The sequence below is a fragment of the Ranitomeya variabilis genome, chromosome 4, assembly GCF_051348905.1.
Source record: "Ranitomeya variabilis isolate aRanVar5 chromosome 4, aRanVar5.hap1, whole genome shotgun sequence".
In the NCBI taxonomy this organism is placed as follows: Eukaryota; Metazoa; Chordata; class Amphibia; order Anura; family Dendrobatidae; genus Ranitomeya; species Ranitomeya variabilis.
Genome location: NC_135235.1, coordinates 609,447,135 through 609,465,041, shown reverse-complemented (window position 1 = coordinate 609,465,041; position 17,907 = coordinate 609,447,135). Strand labels below are relative to the sequence as shown.

The window sequence follows — 17,907 nt, the reverse complement described above, 5'->3', positions numbered from 1 at the left end:
TTAACATGTCACTCTCCACAAGGAGAAATGATACTTCTTGGATCCTGAAGAAAATTATATGTAATTATAGCAGTGCACTTTCTTTCTGTACTTTTTACTCACCTCGCTCGCTGGGTACCCACGGTGATCGCTCCTCATCTCGGCACTGTAGGACCTGGCACAGAACCTTAAACAGCACCATGTGACTGGGTGACATCACTGGTCACATGGTGCTTCCGGGTCCTAGAACCCATGCTCGTTGCGGCCCAGGCATGGGATCAGAAGACACCGGTGGTCACCGGGGGAGCGCTGCGAGGTAAGTATAAAGTGCAGGAAGAATAATAATAATATATTTTTTTACTTATAGCCAGGGGTGAACCTAGCCACACCGCTGCCTGAGGTGAACTTCAAAACGACGCCCCCCCACAAAAACATAAACATCACCCGATAGGGCTCCCATCTCATATACAGTCCCCCCATACATTACATGAGTGATAACTATTGTACATTCTACAATAGGTCATAAATCAGACAGTATAGCCCTTCATACAGTATTCTGGGCACCACATAGCGCTTTATACAGAATAACATGCCTCATATAATGCTCCATACAGAATAATGAGCCCCATATATTGCTCCATACAGTATTATGGGAACCATATTGTCCGCCATATGGTATTGTGGGCACCGCATAGCGCTCCATACAGAATAACATGCCCCATATATTGCTCCATACAGTATAATGAGCCCCATATATTGCTCCACACAGTATTTTGGGTACCATATTTTGCTCCATACAGTATAATGAGCCCCATATATTACTCCATACAGAATAATGAGCCCCATAGATTGCTCCGTACAAAATAATAAGCCACATATATTGCTACATACATTATTATGGGCACCACATAGCACTCAATACATGCCCCGTATATTGCTCCATACAGAATAGTGATTCCCATATATTGCTCCATGCAGTATAATGTTCCCAATATAATACTCCATACAGTATAATGAGCCCCATACCAGTATATACATCATCACCAGCCCCAGCACACTGAGCCCAGCCCCTGTATATACATCAGCCCAAGCCCCCAGCGCCTGTATATACATCAGACCAGCCAGCCCCCAGCCCCTGTATATACATCAGCCCAGCCACAGCCAGCCCCTTTATATACATACATCAGCCCAGCCACAGCCAGCCCCAGCACGTGACCTGTATATACATCAGTCCAGCCTGCCTCCAGCCCCTGTATATACATCAGCCCAGTCACAGCCAGCCCCTCTATATACATAAGCCCAGCCCCAGGCCCCAGCTCAGCACCTATAGTGATTGCCTCAGGAGCGAGTGAGTACTAGGAGCTCCTCCGGATGCCTAAGACCTGATCCTGATATGTTCAGCGGCGCGCTGCAGCCAGGGGCAGGAGACAGGGAAAGCAGAGCGCTCTCTCTCCGCCCACAAAGAACATCCTGCCGTTCAACGTCAGGCGTTCTTAACCCCTATGTGCAGGGCACTCGGGCCACTGACTCACTGATGCTCGCACATATAAAGCTGCCGTACCCGAAGACTTAAAGGGCCAGCGGCAGGAAAAACAGGTGGCCAGGCCTCATCATGATAGGTGCGTGACACGCCCCTGCTTCAAGGGGAAGCAGCTGCCCCCCCTGCCCCACAGTGGGTAAGCCCTTGAATGGGGCAGTCAACTCTCTAGGTACATTTCTCTTAAATTTAAGGTGGGTTTGTGTTTTTACATCTCAGTCAATCTGAATGGGGAGATCTTCAGTAAAGAGAAAAAAAAGCATGGAAGAAGGGCTGAGAAAAAGCCTGAGCTTCTGATTTTACAAGAGGTAGATTTTAGATCATTATAAAAAGTGCCAATTAATGTATCATACACATTAGATGACTGTCAGCCAAACCCACCAATTCGGCGTAAGGATCGGGCAGTTGGACTTTCTCTTCTCTCAAACTGAAAATGCATGAACACTCAGTGAAACGTAGAGTTTATCTGTATGAGGTAGATGGGAAAGATAGCTGTCTGCCAAACGAATATGGAATGATTTGCCCAACAACTATCTCATGTGCATGCCCAGCTTTAATCCAGAGGAGCTAGTGTATAAGTCAATAAGTGTATTAGAACTAACAATTTTGAATCAGAATTATGTGAATCTTAATTGCCCTGCAAGAGTGCTGTAGGGGATATGAAAACTTGCCGCCGGGCCATAATTAACTCTTATTTACAACATGTTCACCTTCATGGATCTGTCACTCATCAGTCAGATAAGTGTATGGAATGAATCAGACAATATTATGTTGACTCTGAGGTCATATGGCTAGATATACGATAACTGACATGTGTTTTCAGTTGTAGACAGCAGCCTCAACCATTTCTGGAAATCCCACTTGTTCTTCCTCATTACATCTACTCAGCAGCAGGTTTACTTTGATAGAAATGCAAACGCTCAGGGTCCATTGTGTGGTTTATTATGATCAATTGCACTGCTTTCCTTAGATGCTAATGGGTAAAGGTTCACTGACCCTACCCATGTTGATCTGTATCCCTGCTTCATTATTACACCATACATACCCATCAGCTGCAATATTTTGTCAAGATGCATCAGCGGTTAAATCCTTAATTTACTCTTTATTTATATGCAGAGCTCTAATCATAATTCTTCAAGTTCCAGTGCTCAAATCTAACAAAACCCACTGCTTGTTCAGGGTCTGTCACACCACACACCGTGCAATCATCTGATGGAGGAAAAACTAGCAGCCCCCTGGATTAAAAGAGCTGTGAAAAATGATAAAATATTTATATGAATCCCTTGTGTCGCCTGGCCACAGTTGGCATTTTAAAGAGTTTTTTTAGCACACAAAAAGTCGGCTTTTTACAAAGCTAAAAATTGTAAGAGTTGTATGGATCCCCCACCCTTAATATGGACTGTAGCCATCAGAAGACCCCACTGTTCACAGATGTTCCAGACCTTTGCTGGTTTGACTGTTGTGGTGGAGATACCGTAACCCAGCTCTTCCACTAGGAATCTCGGGGCCCCATACTGGCAACATTTCCGGGGCCTGCTCGAGACTCCGCCTAGGCACCACCCCAGCCCCGCCTCCACCCCTTGAACTGTCCACAGTCAAAAGATTTTTTAAGCAGTCACCATGACAAAATAAACTGTTTTGGCCAGGCCCTACTCTACTCTATCCTATTGATCATTTGTTAAAATATCCAATACAATTTAGGTATATTTCTCAATTTTTAAAATGACCAATAATATCGCATACAGGGGACACCGCACCATGACCAGACACCATATTACCACCACATGATGACCAATAATTCCACATACAAGGAACAAATACCGCCACACCATGTCCAGACCACATATTACCACCACATGATGACCAATAATTCCACATACAAGGAACAAATACCGAAACACCATGGCCGGACAACATATTACCACCACATTGTGACTGTGTACTAAAATACTGATCAGTAATAAAAAAACACAATACTGTTATCACCATAACTGCCATTATACACAGGAGATGTATACTTGGTATGCAACGTCTGTGTACAGGTAATACAGTGATCACCGGTGACATTATACACAGGATCTCTGTATATAGTGTTTAATGTAAAGGTAATACTGTAATCACTGGTGACATTGTACACAGGACCGCTGTATATAGTATACAGTGTATAGTGTCAGTGTACAAGAAACACACTGACTCACCGGTGACCTCTCCAGGTGAAGTCCTTCATGTTTGCTTTTTATCTTCATCCAGCACAGACCGCTATCACTTCTTCCAGCCAGGGCTTGTCTCTGCAGGAAATAACACAGTTATCTAGAGCACCACTTGCAGAACATATTATTTTTTTCCAAAATTCTAAACTACACCAGATGAAGAAAAAAGGCGACAGTGTTGCTCTGCACAGTAGCAGGACCGCCTCCCCCTTTTAAAACAGTATCCTCAAAAAATAAAATAAATACCTCACTGCTGTAATAATATCCCCCATCCTGGACCCCGGTGTGTCTCATTCCTGGCTCCAGACATATGATCTCCCATCCTGCCTCCATGTGATGTCCTATCCAGCCCCATATGATCTCCCCATCCTGCCCCATCTGTCCCATGATCCTGCCCCATCTGTCTCCATCCTGCCCCATGATCCTGCACCACGTGTCTCCATCCTGCCCCATGTGCCTGCCCCATCTGTCTCCATCCTGCCCCATGATCCTGCACCATCTGTCTCCATCCTGCCCCATATTACTGCACCATGTGTCTCCATCCTGCCACATTATCCTTCCCCATCTGTCTCCATCCTGCCCCATGATCCTACACCGTCTGTCTCCATCCTGCCCCATGATCCTGCACATGTGTCTCCATCCTGACCTATGTGCCTGCCCCATCTGTCTCCATCCAGCCCCATGATCCTGCCCCATCTGTCTCCATCCTGCCTCATCTGTCTCCATCCTGGACTATGTCTCTATTCTTCCCCCATGTCTCCAATCCTGCCCCGTGTCTCCATCCTGCCCCATGTGCCTGCCCCATCTGTCTCCATCCTGCCCCATGATCCTGCACCATCTGTCTCCATCCTGCCCCATATTACTGCACCATGTGTCTCCATCCTGCCCCATGATCCTGCCCCATCTGTCTCCATCCTGCCCCATCTGTCTCCATCCTGCCCCATGATCCTACACCGTCTGTCTCCATCCTGACCCATGTACCTGCCCCATCTGTCTCCATCCAGCCCCATGATCCTGCCCCATCTGTCTCCATCCTGCCTCATCTGTCTCCATCCTGGACTATGTCTCTATTCTTCCCCCATGTCTCCAATCCTGCCCCGTGTCTCCATTCTGCTCCTTGTCTCTATTCTGCCCCATGTCTCCAATCCTGCCCGTGTCTCCATTCTGCCCCTTGTCTCTATTCTGCACCTTGTCTCCATTCTGCCACTTGTCTCCATCCTTCCCCGTGTCTTCATTCTGCCCCATGATCCTGCACCATCTGTTTCCATCCTGCCCCATATTACTGCACCATATGTCTCCATCCTGCCCCATGATCCTGCCCCATCTGTCCCATGATCCTGCCCCATCTGTCCCATGATCCTGCCCCATCAGCCCCATGATCCTGCCCCATCTGTCCCATGATACTGGCCCATCCTGCCCCATGATCCTACACCATCTGTCTCCATCCTGCCCCATGATTCTTCACCATCTGTCTCCATCCTGCCCCATATTACTGCACCATGTGTCTCCTTCCTGCCCCATCTGTCTCCATCCTGCCCCATGATGCTACACCATCTGTCTCCATCCTGCCCCATGATCCTGCACCATGTGTCTCCATCCTGCCCCATGTGCCTGCCCCATCTGTCTCCATCCTGCCCCATGATCCTGCCCCATCTGTCGCCATCCTGCCTCATCTGTCTCCATCCTGGACTATGTCTCTATTCTGCCACCATGTCTACAATCCTGCCCTGTGTCTCCATTCTGCTCCTTGTCTTTATTCTGCCCCGTGTCTCAAATCCTGCCCCGTGTCTCCATTCTGCCCCTTGTCTCCATTCTGCACCTTGTCTCCATTCTGCCACTTGTCTCCATCCTGCCCCGTGTCTTCATTCTGCCCTATGATCCTGCACCATCTGTTTCCATCCTGCCCCATGTTACTGGACCATGTGTCTCCATCCTGCCCCATGATCCTGCCCCATCTGTCTCGATCCTGCCCCATCTGTCTCCATCCTGGACTATGTCTCCATTCTGCCCTCGTGTCTCCAATCCTGCCCCCGTGTCTCCATTCTGCCCTTGTCTCCATTCTGCCACCTTGTCTCCATTCTGCCCCCCGTGTCTCCATTTTGCCCCTTGTCTCCAATCCTGCCCCCATGTCTCCATTCTGCCCCTGTGTCTCCAATCCTGCCCCCGTGTCTCCATTCTGCCCCTTGACTCCATTCTGCCCCAGGCAGGATGGAGACCCATGGTCCATGTGTCTCTATCCTGCCTGTGAAACATATTGCGGCTTGCCACTTTCAATAAGAAAAAGTTCTCCTTACCTAGCCGCGCTCCTGTGGCGATGATGATCCCTCCAGGCATTTCAAGCGCGCACTTGCCTGCGAATGACAATGATGTCACACACCGGCGACGTGCGCGTTGACGTCAGCTACCAGCCCCTGATTGGCTGGCGGCTTTAACTATTGCCGCGCGTGCCCGGCCCGCACAGCAATAGAGTAACTGAACCTGTGTCTCGGATGCAGGTTCAGTTACTGCACAGGCAGAAGCCTGCTGCTGGGGCCCAATCAGCATAAGAGACAGAGCCTGATGCGGGCCCCCTCTGCTGATTGGGCCCCATACACCTGTCAGGGCAGGAATGCCCTGATGGTGGCCCTGCAGATACCACCTGGTTACCTATATTTCTGTATTGCCATTTAATTCTTATACTTAATGCTTTTTATGACGTTTTATTTTTATGTGCTGGAATAAAGGCACTACAGATCTAGTAAAAAGATGGTAGTTTTCGGACTGACGTGCCAGGGGTTAGTTATTTGTGGCCTCTTTCTGATTCAGGGGGGGCTTTTTATAGCCTTGGTTAGCTGGAGTCCTTGTCAGTTATACTCCTGACCTCAGGTGAGTTAAGTTGACCCTGGTGTTTTGTGTGTTTGTGCCTTGTGCCTGGCTCTGCGAGAATATTTCCTGTTGCTGATCCAGTCTTTCCCCCACTTTGCTATTGCCTGGTGATTCTGTACTGATTCGGTACTGTGTTGTTCAGTTCTATGGTTAATTGACTGCGGCCTGACACCTAACTACATTTTTGTCTCACTCCTTTTGTCCTGCGCTGTCCTCCTGTTACTGATCCTGGCTTGTCTGACTCTGCTCCCGGCTTTCCCAGCTCTTATTTTCAGCCTTGCGCCACCCAGTAAGCCCAGGTGCTAGCTCTTGTCTTTAGGACCTTCCTGTTCTGGTCACGTGACCTTCCAGGTCCTTGTCAGTGTCTCTTCACACCGCCTCTGCAGCCTGCTACTCTCTCCTTCCCTCCGCCTCTGGAGTGTGCGCGTGGTAAGCACAATCTTCTTCGGTACAGTCCTCTTCCTCTCTAGTGTGTATGCACTGCACACACTGTCTGTTTCCTCACAAAAAGTATGTGTGATACAAATTACTGACCAGTATGTGGGAATTGGCCAATGGCTCCTGTTCCACCATCTAGCCTGTATGACTGAGATTCAGCACAGCATTAGATAATGCCTGCTGCACACAGATAGGAGCAGCACATTGGTGGAACGGGGCCAGGTGAGTAGTATACAGTGGGGAAAAAAGTATTTAGTCAGCCAGGTCAAGGATAAAGTTGAAATTCCGTGCTGCCCAGTGACAGGCCCAAAACATAACTGCTCTAGAGGAGATCTGCATGGAGGAAAGGGCCAACATACCACCAACAGTGTGTGCCAACCTTGTGAAAACTTACAGAAAACATTTGACCTCTGTCATTGCTAACAAAGGATATATAACAAAATATTGAGATGAACTTTTGTTAATGACCAAATACTTACTTTCCACCATTTGCAAAATAAATCTTGCAAAATCAGACAAGGTGATTTTCTGGATTTGTTTTCTCATTTTGACTCTCATAGTTGTGGTCTACCTCTGATGCCAATGCAGCGCCCCAGAGTCCTGGTCGTTGCAGTACTGTAGCTCCGCCGCTAAGGGGGGCTATGGTACGTCTGATGGCACTGAAGGAGTTCATCTGACCAGGTATCACAGACACCAATACATTTCACAGTCTGGCCTCCAGGGGGAGCTAAGGGTTCTATTCATTAGGCCACTCCTCACAATCTGGTAAAACTGGGGGTTAGGCAGGAAGTTAGAAGAGAAAGCTGACTGGGTTAGAACCAGGCAACACCTTGTGGCAGAGGGTGTTGTAGGGGAAGATTCGGAGGGGTCCCTGTCAGGGGTGGGATCCTGACAGAGGCCTAGCAAACGGAGAGAACGTTACGGGACCGTGCCTGCACGATTTAGCGGCGGTACCCCAAGAAAGGATAAGCGAAGTTTATTGTGCTGAGTGAGAAACGAGATCAACGCAACAAGGAGAATACCAGTAGGAGTCGTGCTGTAAGACGAGCCAACATCCTATTGAGGCGCATAACCGGTGGCCGGAACGCCGAGGAAGTATAGAGCTCCAGGCCAAACTTCAGGACAGTCAGTTACAGGCGGGCTGTCTCACCAAGACCCAGGAAGACACAAGGGGGGTAACAACAGGAGTGGGGCGACGCTAGAGTCCCGGAAGAGCTCCGAGCCTCCCCGTCATACGGGTGCGTCCTAACCATAAGATCAGGGGGACGTAGAGGGAGAACATCAGAATCGAGTTGTGAGGGAACATGAGAAACAGACACAACAGTTGTGGGTGCTATCCCGTAAGCACAGCAGGGGATTACCACAACACACAAGCGCAGGAAGGTAGGCACAGATTTCCACCTGCAAAGGGAACTCTGGAGGTGCCATCGGACCGACCGGACTTGCGCAGCCCGGTTAACCGTATTCCGGATTGAGGACTCAGAAGCCTTCAGTAAAGAGGTAAAGAGACTGCAACCTGGTGTCCTCGTTATTGACCGTGACCGACACTACACCGCACCGTAACATCAGCACCTTACCACCACCTTTCATTGTGCGCCCCTCAGCAGGGTCACGGACCGGGTCTAGCCACCGTGACAACCCCAGAACAGAGACTCAGAGGCCCGGTACCGGGTACCCCTCGGCCCTGCGGCAGTGGGGGCACTACAACTTGGCGTCACGAACAGGATCTACTTAAGCCTGAAGAATCAGGTCATGTGTGCCTTGGAACTGTGATTTATTATACTTGGACTGTGACTTATTGCAAAGACTGTGCCTTGCCATTTACCGCCAAAAACCGCCGCCATTACAGCGCTGAGGAGAGCGCAGGAGAAGAAGAGAGGCGTGGAAGTGGGCGTAGACAAGCTGAAGAGCGCGAAGGACAATGGCCGCCCAGTCTAAATATTGTTGCATCCTGAGGACGGGCCCGTCAACAGGGGAGATCCGCCTCCTGATCTTCTGTGGCGGGCAGAGACCGAAGAAACGAAACTATGACTCAGATGAGGTGGGACTGGAGACCAGAGAAGGCCTGCAGAAAAGGATGGCCCCGCGTCGACCCCCGTCACCAGAGGATTATTCCGATATGCCCCCGCTGGAGGATTTGGATCTGTGGGAGCTGTCGATGGGGCATCCTTTGCCTGCGCGGTCCCCATCCCATGTGCCTCCCCCAGGGGAATGGAGTGACGCCGGAAGAGTCACCCCAGGTAGGGGTACTGAGTGCCGCGACCCCCAGGGAGACCGCCTCACCTCTGCACCAGACCCGGCTGCCGCTGCGGCCACTGGTGCCCCAGCATTCCCGCCGCCTGGTCCCAAAGAACCGGGGGGGCCAGACATGGGGCCCTTCCCTTGGGGAGAATACAGGAACCACCTGATTGCGGAGTTCCAGTGGGAAGTGGAGCGGGAGGCGCGAGGTGAGCTGCTGGAGGGCTCCCTGCCGAAGTGGGGCGTCGTAATTGTTTACCTGCCCCAGACAGGAAAGGGCTTCGTGCAGGAGATTGGAACAGCCCTGAGAGTCCGCATCACCCGGGACGAAGTGGAGCCCTGCCTGTGTGGAGGCGACGCCAAGTCCTTCCTGAAGCCGGGGGATGTGGTGTTGTGAAATTGGATTCTGGGCTCCCCCGGTGGCCACTTGTGGAATTTAACTTGTGTGCATCATCCCCTCTGTTCACCTGCTCCTATCAGGATGTGGGAGTCGCTATATAACCTTGCTCCTCTGTCAGTTTCATGCCGGTCAACAATGTAATCAGTAGCCTTTCTGTGCATGTTCCTGCTACTAGACAACTCCCAGCTAAGTTGGACTTTTGTCCTTGTGTGTTTTTGCATTTTGTTCCTGTTCACAGCTGCTGTTTCGTTACTGTGTCTGGAAAGCTCTTGTGAGCGGAAATTGCCACTCTGGTGTTATGAGTTAATGCTAGAGTCTTAAAGTAATTTCTGGATGGTGTTTTGATAGGGTTTTCTGCTGACCATGAAAGTGCCCTTTCTGTCTTCATGCTATCTAGTAAGCGGACCTCGATTTTGCTAAACCTATTTTCATACTACGTTTGTCATTTCATCTTAAATCACCGCCAATATATGTGGGGGCCTCTGTCTGCCTTTTGGGAAAATTTCTCTAGAGGTGAGCCAGGACTGTCTTTTCCTCTGCTAGGATTAGGTAGTTCTCCGGCTGGCGGTGGGCATCTAGGGATAAAAAAACGTAGGCATGCTACCCGGCCACTTCTAGTTGTGCGGCAGGTTTAGTTCATGGTCAGTATAGTTTCCATCTTCCAAGAGCTAGTTCTCATATATGCTGGGCTATGTTCTCTCGCCATTGAGAATCATGACAGTTTGACCGGCCCAAAAAAGGGTTAAATTACTGGCTGAGAAAGGAGAGAAAAAAGAAGTCTGCTACAATTTTTTTTTTTTTTTTTTTTTTCCCTCTAGTTCTGAGTGTGCTCTTAATTGAATCACTTGCTAGTCTGCCTATACTGCAGCCTTCCTCTCTTCCTCTCCTTCTAATCCTTGAATGGCTCTGTGTTCACCTGTTTCAAATGGATCTTCAGAGTGTAGCTACAGGTTTGAATAATCTCGCCACAAAGGTACAAAATTTGCAAGATTTTGTTGTTCATGCACCTATGTCTGAGCCTAGAATTCCTTTGCCTGAATTCTTCTCGGGGAATAGATCTCACTTTCAAAATTTTAAAAATAATTGCAAATTGTTTTTGTCCCTGAAGTCTCGCTCTGCCGGAGACCCTGCACAGCAGGTCAGGATTGTAATTTCCTTGCTCCGGGGCGACCCTCAAGACTGGGCTTTTGCATTGGCACCAGGGGATCCTGCGTTGCTCAATGTGGATGCGTTTTTTCTGGCCTTGGGGTTGCTTTATGAGGAACCTCATTTAGAGCTTCAGGCGGAAAAGGCCTTGATGTCCTTGTCTCAGGGGCAAGATGAAGCTGAAATATACTGCCAAAAATTCCGCAAATGGTCTGTGCTTACTCAGTGGAATGAGTGCGCCCTGGCGGCGATTTTCAGAGAAGGTCTCTCTGATGCCATTAAGGATGTTATGGTGGGGTTCCCTGTGCCTGCGAGTCTGAATGAGTCCATGACGATGGCTATTCAGATCGATAGGCGTCTGCGGGAGCGCAAACCTGTGCACCATTTGGCGGTGTCTACTGAGAAAACGCCAGAAAATATGCAATGTGATAGAATTCTGTCCAGAAGCGAGCGGCAGAATTTTAGACGAAAAAATGGGTTGTGCTTCTATTGTGGTGATTCAACTCATGTTATATCAGCATGCTTTAAGCGTACTAAGAAGCCTGACAAGTCTGTTTCAATTAGCACTTTACAGTCTAAGTTTATTCTATCTGTGACCCTGATTTGTTCTTTGTCATCTATTACCGCGGACGCCTATGTCGACTCTGGCGCTGCTTTGAGTCTTATGGATTGGTCCTTTGCCAAACGCTGTGGGTATGATTTGGAGCCATTGGAGGCTCCGATACCTCTGAAAGGGATTGACTCCACCCCATTGGCTAGTAATAAACCACAATACTGGACACAAGTGACTATGCGTGTTAATCCGGATCACCAGGAGGTTATTCGCTTTCTGGTGCTGTATAATCTACATGATGTTTTGGTGCTGGGATTGCCATGGCTGCAATCTCATAACCCAGTCCTCGACTGGAGAGCTATGTCTGTGTTAAGCTGGGGATGTAAAGGGACTCATGGGGACGTACCTTTGGTTTCCATTTCATCATCTATTCCCTCTGAGATTCCTGAATTCTTGTCTGACTTTCGTGACGTTTTTGAAGAACCCAAGGTTGGTTCACTACCTCCGCACCGGGAGTGCGATTGTGCCATAGACTTGATCCCGGGTAGTAAATACCCTAAGGGTCGTTTATTTAATCTGTCTGTGCCTGAACACGCTGCTATGCGAGAATATATAAAGGAGTCCTTGGAAAAGGGACATATTCGTCCTTCGTCATCTCCCTTAGGAGCCGGTTTTTTCTTTGTGTCTAAGAAAGACGGCTCTTTGAGGCCGTGTATTGATTATCGACTTTTGAATAAAATCACGGTTAAATATCAATATCCGTTACCACTGATTACTGATTTGTTTGCTCGTATAAAGGGGGCCAAGTGGTTCTCTAAGATTGATCTCCGTGGGGCGTATAATTTGGTGCGAATCAAGCAGGGGGATGAGTGGAAAACCGCATTTAATACGCCCGAGGGCCATTTTGAGTATTTGGTGATGCCTTTTGGTCTTTCAAATGCCCCTTCAGTCTTCCAGTCCTTTATGCATGACATTTTCCGCGATTATTTGGATAAATTTATGATTGTGTATCTGGATGATATTCTGATTTTTTCGGATGACTGGGACTCTCATGTACAGCAGGTCAGGAGGGTTTTTCAGGTTTTGCGGTCTAATTCCTTGTGTGTGAAGGGTTCTAAGTGTGTTTTTGGGGTTCAGAAGATTTCCTTCTTGGGATACATTTTTTCCCCCTCTTCCATCGAGATGGATCCTGTCAAGGTTCAGGCTATTGGTGATTGGACGCAACCCTCTTCTCTTAAGAGTCTTCAGAAATTTTTGGGCTTTGCTAACTTTTATCGTCGATTTATTGCTGGTTTTTCTGATGTTGTAAAACCATTGACTGATTTGACTAAGAAGGGTGCTGATGTTGCTGATTGGTCCCCTGATGCTGTGGAGGCCTTTCGGGAGCTCAAGCGCCACTTTTCTTCCGCCCCAGTGTTGCGTCAGCCTGATGTTGCTCTTCCTTTTCAGGTTGAGGTCGACGCTTCTGAAATCGGAGCTGGGGCGGTGTTGTCGCAGAGAAGTTCCGACTGCTCCGTGATGAGACCTTGTGCTTTTTTTTCCCGTAAATTTTCGCCCGCCGAGCGGAATTATGATATTGGGAATCAGGAGCTTTTGGCCATGAAGTGGGCTTTTGAGGAGTGGCGTCACTGGCTTGAGGGGGCCAGACATCAGGTGGTGGTATTGACTGACCACAAAAATTTAATTTACCTTGAGTCTGCCAGGCGCCTGAATCCTAGACAAGCGCGCTGGTCGTTGTTTTTCTCTCGGTTTAATTTTGTGGTGTCTTACCTACCGGGTTCTAAGAATGTTAAGGCGGATGCCCTTTCTAGGAGTTTTGAGCCTGACTCCCCTGGTAATTCTGAGCCCACAGGTATCCTTAAAGATGGAGTGATATTGTCTGCCGTTTCTCCAGACCTGCGGCGGGCCTTGCAGGAGTTTCAGGCGGATAGACCTGATCGTTGCCCACCTGGTAGACTGTTTGTTCCTGATGATTGGACCAGTAGAGTCATCTCTGAGGTTCATTCTTCTGCGTTGGCAGGTCATCCTGGAATCTTTGGTACCAGGGATTTGGTGGCAAGGTCCTTCTGGTGGCCTTCCCTGTCACGAGATGTGCGAGGCTTTGTGCAGTCTTGTGACGTTTGTGCTCGGGCCAAGCCTTGTTGTTCTCGGGCTAGTGGGTTGTTGTTACCCTTGCCTATCCCGAAGAGGCCTTGGACGCACATCTCGATGGATTTTATTTCGGATCTGCCTGTTTCTCAGAAGATGTCTGTCATCTGGGTGGTGTGTGACCGTTTCTCTAAGATGGTCCATCTGGTTCCCTTGCCTAAGTTGCCTTCTTCTTCCGAGTTGGTTCCTCTGTTTTTTCAAAATGTTGTTCGTTTGCATGGTATTCCGGAGAATATCGTTTCTGACAGAGGGACCCAATTCGTGTCTAGATTTTGGCGGGCATTCTGTGCTAGGATGGGCATAGATTTGTCTTTTTCGTCTGCTTTCCATCCTCAGACTAATGGCCAGACCGAGCGGACTAATCAGACCTTGGAGACATATTTGAGGTGTTTTGTGTCTGCGGATCAGGATGATTGGGTTGCTTTTTTGCCTTTGGCGGAGTTCGCCCTCAATAATCGGGCCAGCTCTGCCACCTTGGTGTCCCCGTTTTTCTGTAATTCGGGGTTTCATCCTCGATTTTCCTCCGGTCAAGTGGAATCTTCGGATTGTCCTGGAGTGGATGCTGTGGTGGAGAGGTTGCATCAGATTTGGGGGCAGGTGGTGGACAATTTGAAGTTGTCCCAGGAGAAGACTCAGCTTTTTGCCAACCGCCGTCGTCGTGTTGGTCCTCGGCTTTGTGTTGGGGACTTGGTGTGGTTGTCTTCTCGTTTTGTCCCTATGATGAGGGTTTCTTCTCCTAAGTTTAAGCCTCGGTTCATCGGCCCGTACAAGATATTGGAGATTCTTAACCCTGTGTCCTTCCGTTTGGACCTCCCTGCATCCTTTTCGATTCATAATGTTTTTCATCGGTCATTGTTGCGCAGGTATGAGGTACCAGCTGTGCCTTCCGTTGAGCCTCCTGCTCCGGTGTTGGTTGAGGGTGAGTTGGAGTACGTTGTGGAAAAGATCTTGGACTCTCGTGTTTCCAGACGGAAACTCCAGTATCTGGTCAAATGGAAGGGATACGGTCAGGAGGATAATTCTTGGGTCACTGCCTCTGATGTTCATGCCTCCGATCTTGTCCGTGCCTTTCATAGGGCTCATCCTGATCGCCCTGGTGGTTCTGGTGAGGGTTCGGTGCCCCCTCCTTGAGGGGGGGGTACTGTTGTGAAATTGGATTCTGGGCTCCCCCGGTGGCCACTTGTGGAATTTAACTTGTGTGCATCATCCCCTCTGTTCACCTGCTCCTATCAGGATGTGGGAGTCGCTATATAACCTTGCTCCTCTGTCAGTTTCATGCCGGTCAACAATGTAATCAGTAGCCTTTCTGTGCATGTTCCTGCTACTAGACAACTCCCAGCTAAGTTGGACTTTTGTCTTTGTGTGTTTTTGCATTTTGTTCCTGTTCACAGCTGCTGTTTCGTTACTGTGTCTGGAAAGCTCTTGTGAGCGGAAATTGCCACTCTGGTGTTATGAGTTAATGCTAGAGTCTTAAAGTAATTTCTGGATGGTGTTTTGATAGGGTTTTCTGCTGACCATGAAAGTGCCCTTTCTGTCTTCATGCTATCTAGTAAGCGGACCTCGATTTTGCTAAACCTATTTTCATACTACGTTTGTCATTTCATCTTAAATCACCGCCAATATATGTGGGGGCCTCTGTCTGCCTTTTGGGAAAATTTCTCTAGAGGTGAGCCAGGACTGTCTTTTCCTCTGCTAGGATTAGGTAGTTCTCCGGCTGGCGCTGGGCATCTAGGGATAAAAAAACGTAGGCATGCTACCCGGCCACTTCTAGTTGTGCGGCAGGTTTAGTTCATGGTCAGTATAGTTTCCATCTTCCAAGAGCTAGTTCTCATATATGCTGGGCTATGTTCTCTCGCCATTGAGAATCATGACAATGTGGTAACGTATCGCCGGCACCTAAAGGGGAGCAGCTGGTGGGCCCGGTATATGCAGCGCTGCACAGCTGTTCTGGCGGTATCCCGAACCGAGGGGGAGGAGCTTGCCGCTGAAGCCGCTGCTGCCGCCGCCGCCAGCATCATGCATCGACCCACGCAGACACTCATCGCAGCGCACGACCTGGTCGTGCAGAAGACCTGAACCCGCTGGGTACACCTGGCCGCGGGAGTAAACTTGGAGTCCAGCCTGTCTGGGCCGCAGAGGGCCACCTGCCAGGTAAAGCCTCGGTGGGGGCTGCCAGAAACTGAGTAATGAGTAAGCAAAAATGCTTTATTGAATTGTAAATAAGTTCATCGTTTTCTACTGTTTTGCTGCTAAAACCCGTCCAGGGTTAACTCTTAAAGGGATCCCTTTGTTGACCCGGGATCCCTATTGTTTTTGTTTGTTTTCTATTTTTGCACAGTTATCAAAGGACTGCCGAATCATGGACGGTGAATGATTCAAAAACTGATGTTGTAAATAGTTTGCACCTTCTTAAAGGTGCTCTCTACTGGTTTTATACAAGAAAAGGACTCTTGGCGAAGATACTGTTTTTGAAGACATTACCGGAGTCCTTATTGCGAACAGACTTGCAGCTTGAGAAGTTGCACTACCTCATAGAGACTTGGTCCCCTGTTAAAGGGGATGTTTATTGATAGTACTTAGAGAATGATGATGCTCTAAAAGGAAAAGTAATAATGCTGATATGTGAAAGTTAAATGTAGCTAACTAGTTGATTGTAAGAAATGTTTAATGATGTTGATAGAAGAACGAGGACAGGAAGTGAACCCGTACGGGGTTAGTTAGTGAGTCCTCCTAGGAGCCATACAGAAATGGCTCAGTGATCTTGAACTGAAAGAAAAATGATATGTTCTATACTGTGTATAGTAGTGGAAGGACAGTAGGCCCGGGTGGAAAGGGGCGGTCCTGTGCAGAAAGGAGAGGCAGTAGGTCTGGAGCAGTTAGGACAGGCGGTCCTGCAGACGTAAAGTAGGAGAATGCATAAACGTTGAATAGCCTTATAATGTGTTATAAGAAGGTCTTTAGTGGATTTAGCGAGTACGTCCTTAAAGGCAATGTTGAATTATTGTTCAAAGATTTTGCACTTAGTAGAATACCCGGTTGGGTAAGAGAAGTTATTTATAGTCTGTTATTTAAAGTGTTTAACCATGTTTGTAACGTTCAAGTGTTCTCACCTCCCATAAAGGGAAGCTCTGTTAAAAAGTTTACTTGTCCTTGCATTTTAAAAATTGTATGTCTTTTTGCTAACATGTATTGTTGTTTTCTTCCCAGTCCAGGAGTACTGGATTTAACCGGGGGGAGTGCAGCGCCCCAGAGTCCTGGTCGTTGCAGTACTGTAGCTCCACCGCTAAGGGGGGCTATGGTACGTCTGATGGCACTGAAGGAGTTCATCTGACCAGGTATCACAGACACCAATACATTTCACAGTCTGGCCTCCAGGGGGAGCTAAGGGTTCTATTCATTAGGCCACTCCTCACAATCTGGTAAAACTGGGGGTTAGGCAGGAAGTTAGAAGAGAAAGCTGACTGGGTTGGAACCAGGCAACACCTTGTGGCAGAGGGTGTTGTAGGGGAAGATTCGGAGGGGTCCCTGTCAGGGGTGGGATCCTGACAGAGGCCTAGCAAACGGAGAGAACGTTACGGGACCGTGCCTGCACGATATAGCGGCGGTACCCCAAGAAAGGATAAGAAGCGAAGTTTATTGTGCTGAGTGAGAAACGAGATCAACGCAACAAGGAGAATACCAGTAGGAGTCGTGCTGTAAGACGAGGCAACATCCTATTGAGGCGCATAACCGGTGGCCGGAACGCCGAGGAAGTATAGAGCTCCAGGCCAAACTTCAAACCTACGGCAGGACAGTCAGTTACAGGCGGGCTGTCTCACCCAGACCCAGGAAGACACAAGGGGGGTAACAACAGGAGTGGGGCGACGCTAGAGTCCCGGAAGAGCTCCGAGCCTCCCCGTCATACGGGTGCGTCCTAACCGTAAGATCAGGGGGACATAGAGGGAGAACATCAGAATCGAGTTGTGAGGGAACACGAGAAACAGACACAACAGTTGTGGGTGCTATCCCGTAAGCACAGCAGGGGAGGACCACAACACACAAGCGCAGGAAGGTAGGCACAGATTTCCACCTGCAAAGGGAACTCTGGAGGTGCCATCGGACCGACCGGACTTGCGCAGCCTGGTTAACCGTATTCCAGATTGAGGACTCAGAAGCCTTCAGTAAAGAGGTAAAGAGACTGCAACCTGGTGTCCTCGTTATTGACCGCGACCGGCACTACACCGCACCGTAACATCAGCACCTTACCACCACCTTTCATTGTGCGCCCCTCAGCAGGGTCACGGACCGGGTCTAGCCACCGTGACAACCCCAGAACAGAGACTCAGAGGCCTGGTACCGGGTACCCCTCGGCCCTGCGGCAGTGGGGGCGCTACACCAATTACAGGCCTCTCTA

General features: G+C 49.0%; 1 protein-coding gene across 1 annotated transcript in view; it reads right to left on the bottom strand.

Annotated features, from left to right (window-relative positions):
- LOC143766021 (alpha-N-acetylgalactosaminide alpha-2,6-sialyltransferase 2-like) overlaps positions 1-17,907 on the bottom strand; it is a 198,900-nt gene that overhangs the window by 83,487 nt on the left and 97,506 nt on the right. The gene's annotated exons all lie outside the window — the stretch shown is intronic.